Raw genomic sequence first — 16,544 nt, forward strand, 5'->3', positions numbered from 1 at the left:
CAAATGTTATACAAAATAATTAATACATATTCAATAATTCGAATTTAGGCTATTAAATAAATTACCCAACCCAAAATGATAAAATTTCTAAAATTCACCCCGGGCCCACGTGCCCGGATTCCTAAAATTTTGGGATGAAAAAGTTACTCATAATCTCAAGAACTCAAATATATGATTTCTATCCAATTCCATAACCATTTTCGTGGTTAAAATCTCGTTTTTATAAAAATCTAGGTTTTTCATCTAAACCTTTAATTTCTAAGATTTACCAGTTATAATCTACCCATAATCTATGTATTTAACTCAAGGTGTGTAAAATTAACTTACCTCCAAATTGCTAGTTGAAGTCTCCTCTCAAAAAGCTCTGAAATCGCCCAAACATGGAAGAAAAACGAACAAAAATGGACTGAGCTTCGTCTGTTTTAAGGTTCTGCCCGAACAGGTTTTTCGCTCCTACGGAAGGTGTGCCACACCGGGATTTCGCACATGCGGAAAAGCCTCGTAGGTTCAAGTTTCAATTAGCTGGCCTCTCTTGCATCTGCGCGAAATGCTTCGCACCCGCGCTTTCACAGGTGCGCAAAGACATCTGCATCTGCGGTCGACTTCCCCCTTCCCTTTCTGCGCATACAACTCGCATCTGCGAGGGTCGCACCTGCGGCTGTCCAAGAGCAAGTAGGGTTGTGCATGGATTCGATCAGATCAGATTTAACACACTTCGGATCGGATTTTCGGATTTCGTATTCTAGAAAATGCAATCCGAATCCGATCCGAATTAATATCGGATCGGATTTTAAAGTTTGGATCGGATCGAATTTTTGGATTTCAGATTGGATTGTTATGCCTCAAAGTTACAAACTCATATGTATATTTTCTTTATAAAAGAGGCAATATATTAAGAAAAATTCATGTTTATACAATTATGAGAGTACTATGGTGCCAATAGAGCTAAATCCATCAATTGTAAAGGTAACAACTTGGAGAAAATGTAAAGGAAGTACTAATTATCCGAATTAAAGTTTAAAATTTATACATGCACTAATAATTTTGGATTTCGGATCGGATCGGATCGGATCGTATTAAAATTATACCAATCCGAATCCGATCTAAAATCCAAAATTTTAATAAGCACAATCCGAAATCCAATCCAATCCGAATTCCGAAATTCGAAATTGAACGGATCGGTTCGGATTTTGGATATCCGATCCAAATGAACAGCTCTAAGCGCAGGTGCGAACGTACCAGAAGCAGAAGGCTTCACCTCTTTTTCAAAATTCCAAAATTGATCCAAGCCTCATCCGGTTAACACTCGGGGGCCCCGGGGGCCCGCCCGAACATACCAACATGTTTGAAATCATAAAACGGACTCGCTCGAACTCTCGGAACGTGTAAAACAATATCAAATCTAAGAATCATACCTCAAACCAAATTGATTCAACTTAGAAATTTCAAATTCTTCAAACTTACTCCAAACGTGCCGAAATATACTTATACTACTCGGAATGACACCAAATTTTGCGTGCAAGTCTTAAATCACCATACGGAACTATTCCCAAACTCGAAATTTCAAACAGACCTCGATTACTCCAAAACCTATTCCAAACGAAATTTGAAGAACTTTAAACCTTCAAATAGTTGATTTTCACTATTAAGCGCTAAAATGCTCCCGGGCTATCCAAAACCCGATTCGAACATACGCCCAAGTCCGAAATCATCATACGAACCTATAGGAACCGTCAAATCCCTATTCCTGGGTCATTTTCTCAAAATGTTGACCGAAGTCAAATTTGACCTTTTAAGGCTAACTTAAGAAACCAAGTGTTCCGATTTCAACCCAAACATTTTCAAATCCCGAACCAACCATCCCCACAAGTCATAAATCATTAAAATTACATATGGGGAGTTTTATTTTAAGGAACGGGGTTCTAAAAGTTAAAATGACTGTTTGGGTCATTACATTCTCCACCTCTTAAAACAAACGTTCATCCTCGAACGGGTTTAGAATAATACCTGGAGTGCTAAATAAGCGTGGATATTTGCTCCGCATGTCATCCTCGGCCTCCCAAGTCGCTTTCTCGACTGGTTGGCCCCTCCACTGGACCTTTACTGCAGAGATCCTCTTGGACCTCAACTGGCGAACATGTTTATCAACAATGGCAACTGGTTCTTCTTTATAGCCCAAACTATTATCTAGTTGAACTGTGCTGAAGTCTAGCACATGTGATAGGTCGGCATGATACTTCCGGAGCATAGATACATGGAAAATCGGATGAACTCCCAATAGACTGGGAGGCAATGCAAGCTCATAAGAAACCTCCCCAACTCGTTTCAACACCTCAAATAGGCCCATAAACCTTGGGCTCAACTTGCCCTTCTTGCCGAATCTCATGATTTCCTTCATCGGCGAAACCTTCAAGAGGACTTTTTCACCCATCATAAATGATAAATTACGCGCTTTATGATCTGCGTAGCTTTTCTGTCTGGACTGCGCTGTACGAAGTCGCTCCTGAATCAACTTTACCTTTTCCAAGGCATCCTTCACCAAATCAGTACCATATAACTTAGCCTTTATGGGCTCAAACCATCCGATGGACGAAAGACATCGCCGACCATATAAAGCCTCAAATGGAGCCATCTCGATGTTGGATTGGTAAATTTTATTATAAGAAAACTCGGCCAAAGGCAAGAAACGATACCACTAACCTCCAAAGTCAATCACACATGCCCTGAGCATATCCTCCAAAATATGAATTGTCCGCTCTGACTGCCCGTCGGTCTGCGGATGAAAGGTTGTGTTGAGCTCTACACGGGTCCTCAATTCACTCTGTACTGCTCTCCAGAAATGTGAAGTAAACTAAGGGCCTCTATCTGATACGATAGAAATTGGCAGACCATGCAACCGAACTATCTCCTGAATATATATATCTGGGTCAACCTCCCTGAAGTATACATATTCACAACAGGAATAAAGTGTGCCAACTTGGTCAACCTGTCGACAATGACCCAAACTGCATCAAACTTCCGCAAGGTCTGCGGTAACCCGACTACAAAGTCCATAGTGATGCGTTCCCATTTCCATTATGGTATAGTCATCTACTGAAGTAGGCCACCTGGCCTCTAGTGCTCATAATTAACTTGTTGGCAATTTAGACCTAGCTACATACTCAACTATGTCCTTTTTCATTCGTCGCCACCAATAATGCTGCCTCAGGTCACGATACATCTTCGTAGCACCTTGATGAATAGAATACCAAGAATTGTGTGCCTCCTCTAGGATTTTGTTTCCTCAGTCCATCCACATTAGGAACACATAGACGATCCTAGAGTCGCAGAACACCATCCGCTTCAACAGTAACTTCCTTGGCACCACCCCGTAGTACCGTTTCTCGAAGAACCATTAAGCGTGGATCATCATACTGGCGATCCTTGATCTGTTCAAATAGAGAAGACTGAGCTACAACACATGCAAGAACTCGGCTGGGCTCTGAAATGTCCAACCTCATAAGTCGATTAGCCAAGGATAGAATATCCAAAGCTAATGGCCTCTCCTCTGCTGAAATGAAAGCCAAACTACTCATACTCTCCGCCTTTCTACTCAAGGCGTCTGCAACCACATTTGCTTTGCCCGGATGATATAGGATAGTAATATCATAATCTTTCAGTAATTCCAGCCATCTGTGCTGCCTCAAATTTAGGTCCCTCTTCTTGAACAAATGCTGCAAACTGCGATAATCAGTGTAAACTTCACAAGACACCCCATAAAGATAATGCCTCCATATCTTAAGAGCGTGAACAATAGCAGTTAGCTCCAAATCATGCACCAGATAATTCTTCTCATGGGGCTTCAGCTGTCGGGAAGCATATGCAATAACTCGCCCTTCCTGCATCAATACACAACCCAAACCAACGCGTGAAGCGTCACAATACACTGTATGCATTCCCGAACCGGAAGGCAACACTAACACTAGTGTTGTAGTCAATGTTGTCTTGAGCTTCTGAAAGCTCACCTCAAAATCATCGGACCATCGGAACGGAGCACCCTTCTGGGTTAATTTGGTCAAAGGTGCTGCAATAGATGAAAAACCTTCCACGAACCATTGATAATAACCTGCTAAACCCATAAAACTCCTGATCTCAGTCGCCGAAGTGAGATACTGCCAATTCTGAACTGCCTCAATCTTTCTGGGATCAACCTTAATGCCCTCGCCCGATACAATAAGCCCCAAAAATGCTACGGACGCTAGTCAGACCTCACATTTGGAGAATTTAGCATATAACTTTTGTTCCCGCAACGTCTGAAGCACCACTCTCATATGTTGCTCGTGCTCCTCCTTACTACGCGAGTAGATCAAGATGTCATCAATGAAGACAATGACAAATGAATCAATATATGGCCTGAATACCCTGTTCATCAAATCCATTAACGATGTTGAGGCGTTAGTTAAACCGAAGGATATTACCAGAAACTCATAATGACCATATCTAGTCCGGAAAGCAGTCTTCGAAACATCTGGATCCCGAATCTTCAACTCATGGTACCCCGACCTCAAGTCGATCTTAGAGAACACCCTAGCACCCTGAAACTGGTCAAATAGATCATCAATATGCGGCAACGGGTACTTGTTCTTAATAGTGACTTTGTTCAACTGGCCATAATCAATACACATTCGCATTGTTCCATCCTTCTTCTTCACAAATAATACCGGTGCACCCTAAGGCGATACACTCGGTCTGACGAACCCTTTGGCTAGTAACTCCTCAAGTTGTTCTTTCAATTCTTTCAATTCTTTCGGAGCCATGCGATACGGTGGGATAGATATAGGCTAGGTATCTGGAGCCAAGTCAATATAGAAATCAATATCACGATCGGGTGGCATACCTGGAAGATCTGAAAGAAATACATCGGAGAACTCCCGAACTACAGGCACTGAATCAATAGTCGGAGTCTCTGCAGTAGTATCCCGAACATAGGCTAGATAAGCTAAAAAACCCTTCTCAACCATGTGTTGAGCCTTCATAAAAGAAATAACCCGATTAGATGCATTAACAGACGAACCCTTCCACTCCAACTTAGGAAGTTCTGGAATAGCCAAGGTAACAGTTTTGGCATGGCAATCTAGAATGGCATGATATGGAGATAATTAGTCCATGCCCAGGATAATTTCAAAATCAGTCATCTCAAGCAATAAGAGATCTGCTCTAGTTTCATAACCATAGAATATAATAATACAGGACCGGTAGATCCGATTCACAATAACATAATCGCCCACAAGAGTGGACACATAAACAAGAGTACTCAAGGACTCACGAGAAACACTCAAATATATGATTTCTATCCAATTCCATAACCATTTTCGTGGTGAAAATCTCGTTTTTATAAAAATCTAGGTTTTTCATATAAACCTTTGATTTCTAAGATTTACTAGTTATAATCTACCCATAATCTATGTATTTAACTCAAGGTGTGCAGAATTAACTTACGTCAAAATTGCTAGTCGAAATCTCCTCTCAAAAAGCTCTAAAATCGTCCACACATGGAAGAAAAACAAACTAAAATGGACTGAGCTTCATCCGTTTTAAGGCTCTGCCCGAACAGGTGTTTTGCACCTGCAGAAGGTGTGCCGCACCTACGGCTTTTGCACTTGCGGAAAAGCCTCACAGGTGCGTGTTTCAATTAGCTGGCCCTTTCGCATCTGCGCGAAATGCTTTGCACCTGCACTTTCGCAGGTGCGCAAAGACATCTGCATCTACGGTCGACTGCCCCTTCCCTTTTTCGCTTCTGTGCATACAACTCGCATATGCGAGGGTCGCACCTGCGGCTGTCCAAGAGCAGGTGCGAACGTACGAGAAGCAGAAGGCTTCAGCTATTCTTCAAAATTCTAAAATTGATCCGAGCCTTGTCCGGTTAACACTAGGGAGCCCGGCCCGAACATACCAACAAGTTTGAAATCATAAAACGGACTCGCTCGAACTCTCAAAACGTGTAAAACAACATCAAATCTAAGAATCATACCCAAAACCAAATTGATTCAACTTAAAAATTTCAAATTCTTCAAACTTACTCCGAACGCGCCGAAATATACTTATACTACTCAGAATGACATCACATTTTGCGTGCAAGTCTTAAATCACCATACGGAACTATTCCCAAACTCGGAATTTCAAACAGACCTCGATTACTCCAAAACCTATTCCAAACCAAATTTAAAGAACTTTAAACCTTCAAATAGTTGATTTTCACTATTAAGCACTAAAATACTCTCGGGTTATCCAAAACCCAATTCGAATATACGCCCAAGTCCGAAATCATCATACGAACCTATAGGAACCGTCAAATCCTGATTCTGGGGTCATTTTCTCAAAATGTTGACCGAAGTCAAACTTGGCCTTTTAAGGCTAACTTAAGGAACCAAGTGTTCCGATTTCAACTCAAACACTTCCAAATCCCGAACCAACCATCTCCGCAAGTCATAAATTATTAAAAGCACATACGGAAAGTTTTATTTTAGAGAACGGGGTTCTAAAAGTTAAAATGACCATTTGGGTCATTACAAATTTTAGATTGTATAAGGATATTTTCTTATCCAGGGTGATGGAATTACCAGAGTGTAATAGCACTCACTGGAAGTCCAAAATTATTGATGGACTCCCAACACTCTTTGTTGAAAGGGTTAAAAAAACTCTTCGTGGAACAGCAATGAGTATAGATTATAATAGCTATTCATATGGAAAGTTTATTAGTGTATGTAAACAAGAAGGCTTAGCTTTATGCAATGAAATTAAGTTAAGCCAGGAAATTAAGAAACATCGTCTTAATAAAAGACAACGGTTAGGGGAGTTCTGTGAACAATTTTCCATAGATATACCTTGGAATAAAAAGGAGTCTCATAGACATAAGAAAGAACCTTATAGGTATAAAAAGAAGAAGAAATGATCTTTTGATAAAAGGTTTGAGCGAAAGGAAAAAACAAGAAAGGTTTATAAGCATAGAAAGGATTTTATAAAATTCAATAAGCCCGATGCTTGTTATAAATGTGGCAGAGTAAGCCATTATGCTAGAGATTGCAAAGTCAAGGATAAGATTAAAAACCTTGATATTGATGATAGTATTAAAGATTCTTTGTATAAGATTCTTTTAAATTCCTCTCTTGATAATACTGACCAAGAGAGTAATTACAGAGATTCATCAACTGATAAAGATTTAAGGGTTCTACAAGAGGAAGAATACATTTTCTCATAAGACGAATGTGGACCTTGCAAACAGAATCAGAATCAGTGTTGTAATAACAACACAAATGATGAATTTTTTAATATCTATTCTCAATTTAAGGATCTAAAAGTCAATGTACTGACTAATGATAGTTTATTAGAACTTCTCAGGGTTATTAAAGAACCAGAATTAAGGTCCCAGATAATTGATCATATGGACAAAATTCAGGATAAAATTCCTACAAGTCCATAGATTGAAGAAATTCCTTCTCAAAAGGGACCATATACGATGTCTGATGTTAAAAGGATTTTAAGAGAAAAACCCTAGGCCATTGATAGGCCAACTACTGTTCAAGATTTGAATAATGAGATTAATAATCTCAAAGGAGAAATCTCGAGTAGGAGTCTCATTTTTTCATCATGTAATTCCTTTTACTAGATGGGATGCCCGAGGTTTTACAGGAACCTTTGATAATAAAGAAATTAGTTTAGATTTTATAACTCAACCATTTAAAAGATTTTTAAATGAAATGACTGAGAACATCTCTGCAAAAAATAGACAAATTGATTCCTTGAAAAATAAAATTTGTAGTCTTACTATTGCATAAGATTTACAAAACCCAAAGCTTATAGAAAAAATTAATTTTTTGAAAAATCAACTTTCATTACAAATATGTGGGGACCATCCAAACCAATTTTGGAATAGGAAAAAATATATGGTTAGTCTTCTCTATGAAAAATACTTTTCGGAAGGTAATATTCCGACTAAGGCTAGACCTTGCCAAATGAATTCATATTATTTGGAATTATGCAAAAAAGAAATAGACTCTTTGCTGCAAAAAGGTCTTATAAGACCTTCAAAGTCTAAATGGTCATGTACTGCCTTTTATGTTTAATAAACATGTTGAACAGGAACGGGGAGTTCCAAGATTAGTTATCAATTATAATCCCCTTAATAAAATTTTAAAGTGGATTAGATATCCAATCCCCAATAAAAAATAATTTATTGGATAGATTGCATGATGTCATAATATTTTCAAATTTTGATTTAAAATCTGGTTATTGGCAGATTCAGATATCTGAGACAGATAAATACAAAACTGCTTTTAATGTCCCAATGGGTCAGTATAAATGGAATATTATGCCTTTTGGTTTAAAAATGCCCCTTCTGAATTTTAGAAAATAATGAATGATATTTTCATACCTTATACAAATTTTATAATTGTTTATATTAATGATATTTTTGTATTTTCAAAAAATATTGAAATTCATCTTAAACATTTGGACCTTTTTAGAAAAATTATATTTCAAAATGGCTTAGTAATTTCTAAACCAAAAATGGTCCTTTTTCAGACCAATATAAGATTTTTAGGTCATAATAATCAAAATGGAAGAAAAGTTCTGATCCAAAGAAGCATTGAATTTGCATCCAAATTTTCTGAAGTCATAACTGATAAGATTCAACTCCAAAGCCTTCTAGGAAGCCTTAATTATATTGCTCCTTTTATAAAAGACCTTGCTAAGGATAGTTTAATTCTTTATGAAATATTAAAGAAAAATCCAAAAGCATAGACTGATGATCATAGTAAATTAGTCAAACGAATTAAGCAGAAGGTTAATAATCTTCCATGCCTTACGCTTGTTAATCCAAGTTGGGCAAAGGATGTTGAAACTGATGCCTCAGATATTGGATATGGTGGAATATTAAAATAATATTCCCCAACTGATAAATAAGAATATCTTGTTCAATTCTATTCGGGAAAATAGAATAATTCCCAAAAGAATTATGCTACTGTGGCTAAGGAAATCCTTGCCATAGTAAAATGTGTATTAAAGTGCCAGACTGATTTATACAATCAAAAGTTTATAATAAAAACTGATTGCCAAGCAGCAAAGTTTATCTTTAATAAAGACTGTAAACATGATGTTTCTAAACAGATATTTGCAATATGGCAAGCCATGTTAGCTCCATTTGATTTTGAAATAATTTATAAAAAGGGATCTGATAGTAGCCTCCCTGATTTTCTTACTAGAGAATTCTTGAGTTAATAATCTCTTTATTTTGTGATAACAAGATATGAGACCAGCTTTTAGGGCCTCTAGAGGGAGGGGACGAGGAAGGAAATCAGAACCTTCCTATGGCAGAGGAAATATCCTAGCCCAGATAGGAAATCAGCAGCTAATAGCTGCCAATATAATAGGAACATCTGGTCTTAATACAGACCACCCGATGTACAAAGAATTTTTGGATTTTATGAAATTTAAACAAGACATGGACAACAATCCTCCATCATATTCTTCAGCTTTGGCAAATGATAGCCATGATAATATTGAGGTTTATAACCAAAAAGAAAAAAAAGAGTTGATAATTCTCTTGGAACAATCTAACATAAAATGGAAGGATAACCCCTGGCAAATCATGAACATGTATTTTGATACAGCATCATATGCTACTACTGCATACAAATACAGAATGAATTACGAGTTAATTCTCTCATTTATTAGTTCAGCTAAAATTCAACGTTTTTATCCAGCAAATACAAGGAGAATTTATAATTTCTCTAAAATCATTATAAAAAAAGGTGTTAGCCTCAGATGAATGGGGAATTATTACTTTAAAAGAGAGGGAATATACTTATCCAGAACAGAAAATCTCGGTAAAATTCAATTACTGGGATTATAGTGAAAGTTTTAATAAAACTTTACTATATGAGAACCCTAATAGAAAACACACTTGGTTCATAAAATTATGTTCCAACTTGTTTGAACAACAAATCCCAAATTGGTTCTGCAAATGGTGGTTATCATATGGTCCATCTTTGAAAATGCTTCCACCATATTTTAAAAGTTTATATACTCAATGGGTAGATATATCTCCCAAGATTATTATCTTGCAAAAGGATAATATCTTTTTCGATGGTATAGCAATAATATATTTATTTATAGAATTTTCCATTCCGTGGATTATGAAACGAGATGTGGAGGTAAATCAAACCATGGAAGGATTCCCATGCTTAAACAGAATCTTTTATACAAAATTCTGGAGTAAATTACTCTAAAAAGACCAACAAGGAAAAATCTATGGTCAAGAAATCATTGAGGATATCGAGAAAAAGATTGAAGCCTATAGCAAACAGGAAATGACAAATGTCAAAGTGGAAGAATTAAGTTTATTTCAGTAGGTTACTAGAAGACTTCAAATGAAAAAAGGAGTTGTTTCTAAGAAGGAAATTATTGCTTCTTATTTTGAAGAAATAGAAAGGTGCTGCAATAGATGAGAAGCCCTACACAAACCGACGATAATTGCCTGCTAACCCCAGGAAGCTCCTGATCTTAGTCACAGTGGTAGGACGAGGCCAACTCTGAACTGCCTCGATCTTCTTGGGATCAACCTTAATACCCTCGCCTGATACAACATGTCCCAAGAATGCCACCAAATCTAGCCAGAACTCACACTTGGAGAACTTAGCATATAGCTTCTGTTCCCGCAAGGTCTGAAATACCATTCTCAAGTGCTACTCGTGCTCTTCCATGCTACGCGAATAGATCAAAATGTCATCAATGAAGACAATGACAAATGAATCAATATATGGCCTAAACACCATGTTCATCAAATCCATAAACGCCGTCGGGGCGTTAGTCAAGCCAAAGGACATCACTAGAAACTTATAATTGCCATATCTAGTCCGGAAAGCCGTCTTCGGGACATCAGAATCCCGAATCTTCAGCTGATGGTACCCCGAACTCAAGTCGATGTTAGAGAACACTCTAGCACCCTGCAACTGGTCGAACAAGTCATCAATACGCGGCAATGGGTACTTGTTCTTAATGGTAACTTTGTTCAATTAGCGGTAATCAATGCACATATGCATAATCCCATCTTTCTTCTTCACAAATAATACTGGTGCACCCCAAGGCGATACACTCGGTCTGACGAACCCTTTTTCTAGCAACTCCTCAAGCTGCTACTTCAACTCTCTCGGAGTCATGCTGTATGGGGTAATAGATATAGGTTGGGTACTTAGAAGGTTGGGTACTTAGAGCCAAATCAATACAGAAATAGATATCACGATCTAGTGGCATACCTGGAAGATCAGAAGGAAACACATCGGAGAACTCCCGGACCACGGGCACTGAATCAATTGCCGGAGTCTCTATAGTAGTATCCCGAACATAGGCTAGATAAGACAAGCAACCGTTCTCGACCATGTGTCGAGCCTTCAGAAAAGAAATAACCCAACTAGGTGTACTGATAGACGAACCATTCCCCTCCAATCTAGGCAACTCTGGCATCACCAGAGTAACAGTCTTGGCATGGAAATCAAGGATGGTGTGATATGGAGATAACTAATCCATGCCCAGAATGACCTCAAAGTCGGTCATATCAAGCAACAGAAGATTCGCTCGGGTCTCATAACCTATGTGGATCGCCGGCCGCAGCTGGGAAGGGCTCAGGTATAGCTACTGCAATTGGCTGAGCTCTGCCCACGGGTAGTGCGCCCGGGGTCGGACATACAGCAGCTGCGTGCCCTGGAGCCTGAGTGGTAGGGGTCTGTGCTCCCCTCCCGCCTGAGATGTGACAGGGTCTGCTGGAAATTAACCAGCATGAGTCATAGAATCCATGAATCGTAGCATACGGCCCATGACCTCCTGGAATCCGGTGTGGACATGAAATCCATCGGAGCTGGTCCTGCTGCAGGCACCTCACCCTGCTTCTCAATAATGGGATCCTCTACTGGATCCACTGGTGGTGTAACTGAAGAAACTCTAGGACGCCCCCATCTTCTACCACGAACTGGAGCCCTCCCTTGGTCTCTACCTCGGCCTCTAGCAATAGGGGGAGCAGCTCCTCCATGGTCTGGAACATTCGTTGTGCGCGTTCTCACAATCTGTGAGAGAATGAGAGAAAAATACTTAGTACTACATCAACTGCAAAATAGGAGATGAAGAAAGAGTAGTTTCCTAACACCCTATAGCCTCTCGAAGATAAGTACGGACGTCTTCGCACCGATCCACAAGACTCTATTGGGCCTGCTCATAACTTGTGAGACCTACGTGAACCTAGTGCTCTGATACCATGTTGTCACGACCCAATTTCTCTTATAGGCTGTGATGGCACCTAATATCGCCGCTAGGCAAGCCTACGATGAATTTACTATGTGATTTCTTCTTTTAAACAATTTCCAAGTAATTAAATCCCATTTGTTTAGAAATTTGAGAAATAGAGAGTCAAATGATTAAAATAAAAGCATCTGAATGCAAGCATAAATATGTAGTTACCCAAAACTATAAAGTCTACTAGAGTGTATGCCAAGATCTGGTGTCACAAGTGTATGAGCACTAGTAGAATATACAAAACTCTAACTACTGTCTGAAATAACATAGACAGAAAATAAGTACAAAAGAATGGCTCTAGGTGCTGCAGAACGACTCAGGATGCAGCTCACCACTAGGCCTCCGGGTAACAGGGGTATGCGCTGGTATGTCCACTAGATGCACCTGCCTCAGATCCTGCACGATTAGTGCAGAAGTGTAGCATGAGTACATAGATATGTACCCAGTAAGTATCAAGTCTAAACTCGAAGAAATAGTGACAGGGGGGTCGACATCGACACTTACTATGGGCTATAAATAAAATGCGAAAATCATAAATATGCATGGATTATATAAGCAATTAATACAACACAGTAACAAGCAGTGAATAATAATTTCCTTCACAAACAATAAATTTCGAATCAATTCATGTCATTTAAATAATTGTAACCGCTCAAGCCATAAATTAATATCAAGTAAAAGTTAGGCTCTGAGTATTGTCACGCACGATTTATGCCAAGGTCGTACGACTCGATCCAGAAATATATTGTGCACTGCCGAGGGTCGAACGGCACGAACCATAGATGCATCTATTAACCTGCCGAGGCGAACGGCCCGCTCCCATGAGAGTAGAGGAAATTTTACTTCTCTCGCGAAAATACTTGCGATGCGAGTGAACATAGATTTCTCTAAGTTATTATAAAATTCTTCCATTCTTTCCCACACATAAGAAATTTAAACGGGAGACTTTAAATCTTAGAATCCTTAATCTCAGCTCTAGTTAAGACGATTAATAGGTATGACCAACATAATAGAGCAAACAAGGCATGGTGTAAGCCTAAGACTACCCGAACATAACATAGAATATAGCCACGTATGGACTCTCGTCACTTAGTGCGTACGTAGCTCCCCACACATACAATTCACAACAAAATACGCCTAAGGGGATGAGTTCCCTTTTACAAGATTAGGCAAGAGACTTACCTCGTTCTCAAGCTCACTCTTGATCCACAAATATACTTTACATCCTCAACTTGTTTCCAAACGACCTGAAACTAGTCAAATGTTATATAAATTAATCAATACATGCTCAAGAGTTCATAATTTAACTATTAGAGTAATTACCCAACCCAAATTGAATCAACTTATGAATTTCAAGTTCTTCCAACTTACTCCGAACGCGCCGAAACATACTTAAACTACTCGGAATGACACTAAATTTTGCGTGCAAGTCTCAAATCACCATACGGAACTATTCTCAAGCTCGGAATCCCAAACGGACCTCGATAATACCAAAACATACTCCAAACCAAATTTAAAGAATTTTAAAACCTTCAAGGTTCCAACTATCAATATTAAGCGTCGAAACGCTCCCGAGTCATCCAAAACCCGGTCCGAACATACGTCCAAGTCCAAAATCATCATACGAGCCTATTGGAACCGTCAAATCCCAGTTCCGAGGTCGTTTACTAAAATATGTTGACCAAAGTCAAACTTAGCCTTTTAAATGCCAACAAAAGAACCAAGTTTTCTAATTTCAACCCCAACCCCTTCCAAATCTCGGATTAACCATCCCCGCAAGTCACAAAATAGTAAAAGTATATACGGGGAGTCTTATTTAGGGGGACGGGGATCTAGAAAGCAAAACGACCGGTCGGGTCGTTACAAAGACTGTAGAGCCCAGGCAGTTTAACAGTCCAGGCAGTAATCCTTGGTTATGGCAACATAACCGGTGGTCTTTAAGACTCGTATTAGCCATGTGGGCGTTGAGAGAGTCATGAGGAGGACCGTAGTTTAAGGTTTGCTTGACAGGACTATGGCTTGACAGGGATGATGTCTCAGTAAAATTTTATACTGTAGTTCCATTGAAGCGATCCGAAATTCTACTTGGTATCACCAACTAGTTCAATAATTCAATTAATGTTAATTGTAATTCGATTTGAACGGTGTATATAAATGTATGAATAAGTGAATTAAAATGAACACATATAATAAGATCACACTCATTCTTAAGATCCTAGATTTGTATTTGCCCAAGACATGTTGAAAACAACAGACGCAAGGAAAGGAAAAATCTAATAGACTGGCTAGCACGGGGCCAACTAAAAGAAGCAAATTTTGTTAGGATTTAGGAGATGAACTTATACATTTCCCACAAACAGAGACGGCCGCATTAATTGGCAATAGTGGTGGCAAAATGGACTTAAAAAAATAGTTATACATTCATATTATCTATCTATATTATTATAAAAGTATGAATATAATATCGGTTTACAAAAATAACCTTATAATATTAAGCATAATAACTCATAATAAAAGGATATAACCGAAATTCTAGATATTAGCCTTATAATCCTATTAGTTTTAGAACATAATACTACACGTTAGAAATCCTACATGATTACCTTTAGGAATCCTATTAATATAACTATTTTCGGGCTGTCTAATTCATATAAAATTGAACAAGTAAATATCTTTAGTCATGTAATCCTATTATTTTCAGGATATACTTCTTAAAAATTCCTATCACTAATATAATTTGAAAACGTATTATAATATCTTATTGCTAATTTAATTTGAGAATGTATTATATTGTCCAAATTCATTTAGAAAAAGAAGAGCATGTATTATTATAAAAGCATAAATACAATATTAATATACTAAAATAGCCCTAAAATATTGAACGAAATAACTCATAGGAAGAGGACATAACTGTAATAACCTATTTTTTGGACTACGGTACATTTTATGATAATTTTTAATATTTAAGATTTTAAAAATAATAAAATTTTATCTATTAAATTCTTATTAAAAATATATAGGAAGGTTTAATAAAATCAATTTTATAAGAATCCTCCGTATTGGCAATACATTACCACTCCATAATGTTCAATACCAAGAAAAAAATAAAAGTAATATTAAATGGACTGCATAAAGAGTTGAAACTGGGAAAAGAAAATACCCTACAATAATATATTTTTATATTATATTAGAACTATTTTCCTACTCAAATAATATTTTTTTAATTAATTTTTCATGTAATATTAAAAAATACCCAATTATTAAACAACTAAGAAAATATTTAATAATATAAATGTGTGAGAAAGAGAAAAAAAATGGTTGGTAAGAGTCAATACCACTAATGATTCTACAAACATAAAGATCTAAAAGTGAAATGTCATATCAATTTTTTACTCTTTGAAAGTAAAATTTATGGTGGATAAAATTATAATTAAGATTAAATATTCAAAACAAGAGATGAATTAATATTAAGATCTGAATCAACATAGAATAAATAATTTTTATTTTAAAACTAAATAATTAAATCTTTTAATTAATTATTTAGCAAGAGAATCCAATTCAACTATTTTTTAAATTCATCATATGAGCAAAATTCTTATTCAAGTTAAAAAAAATCTTAGGGTACATAAATTTATTCCATAAAAAGAGCGTTAGAACACAAAATAAAAAAGGTTAGTATATTATTAAGAATCAAAATGATATACAAGTGTCTGAGGAAGCACAATCAAAGCTAAATCTTAAACAAGAACAATTTTTCAAGACTATATTATAAAGAGTCGACACTACTATAACGGGATTATTCTTTGTAGATGCCTCCGGAGGAATCGAAACAATATTTCTATATCATGCATTACTTACAAATATCATATCAAGAGGCATGATACTGTTAGCAATAATAGAAATTGGTATACCAACAGTGATTTTATTGTGAGGCACCCACTTTAGATTTGATATACCTCTCCAAACAACTTAAATAACCATCACATATATATCAAAGAAGAGCAATGGTGCTAAATTTATAAGGAATGCAAAATTGATAATATGGGATGAAGCACTTATGGCTAAGTGTCAAACGATCGAAATAATTGCCCGGAGTTCTAGAGATATATTGGATATTAATGAACCGTTTGGTGGAAAATTAATGGTTTGGGATGTAATTTATGTCAAGCACTACCAGTAGTTTCAAAATCGACAAAAGCAGAGACTGTAAAAGCTAGCTTGCG

The sequence above is a fragment of the Nicotiana tabacum genome, chromosome 19 (assembly GCF_000715075.1).
Source record: "Nicotiana tabacum cultivar K326 chromosome 19, ASM71507v2, whole genome shotgun sequence".
NCBI lineage: Eukaryota > Viridiplantae > Streptophyta > Magnoliopsida > Solanales > Solanaceae > Nicotiana > Nicotiana tabacum.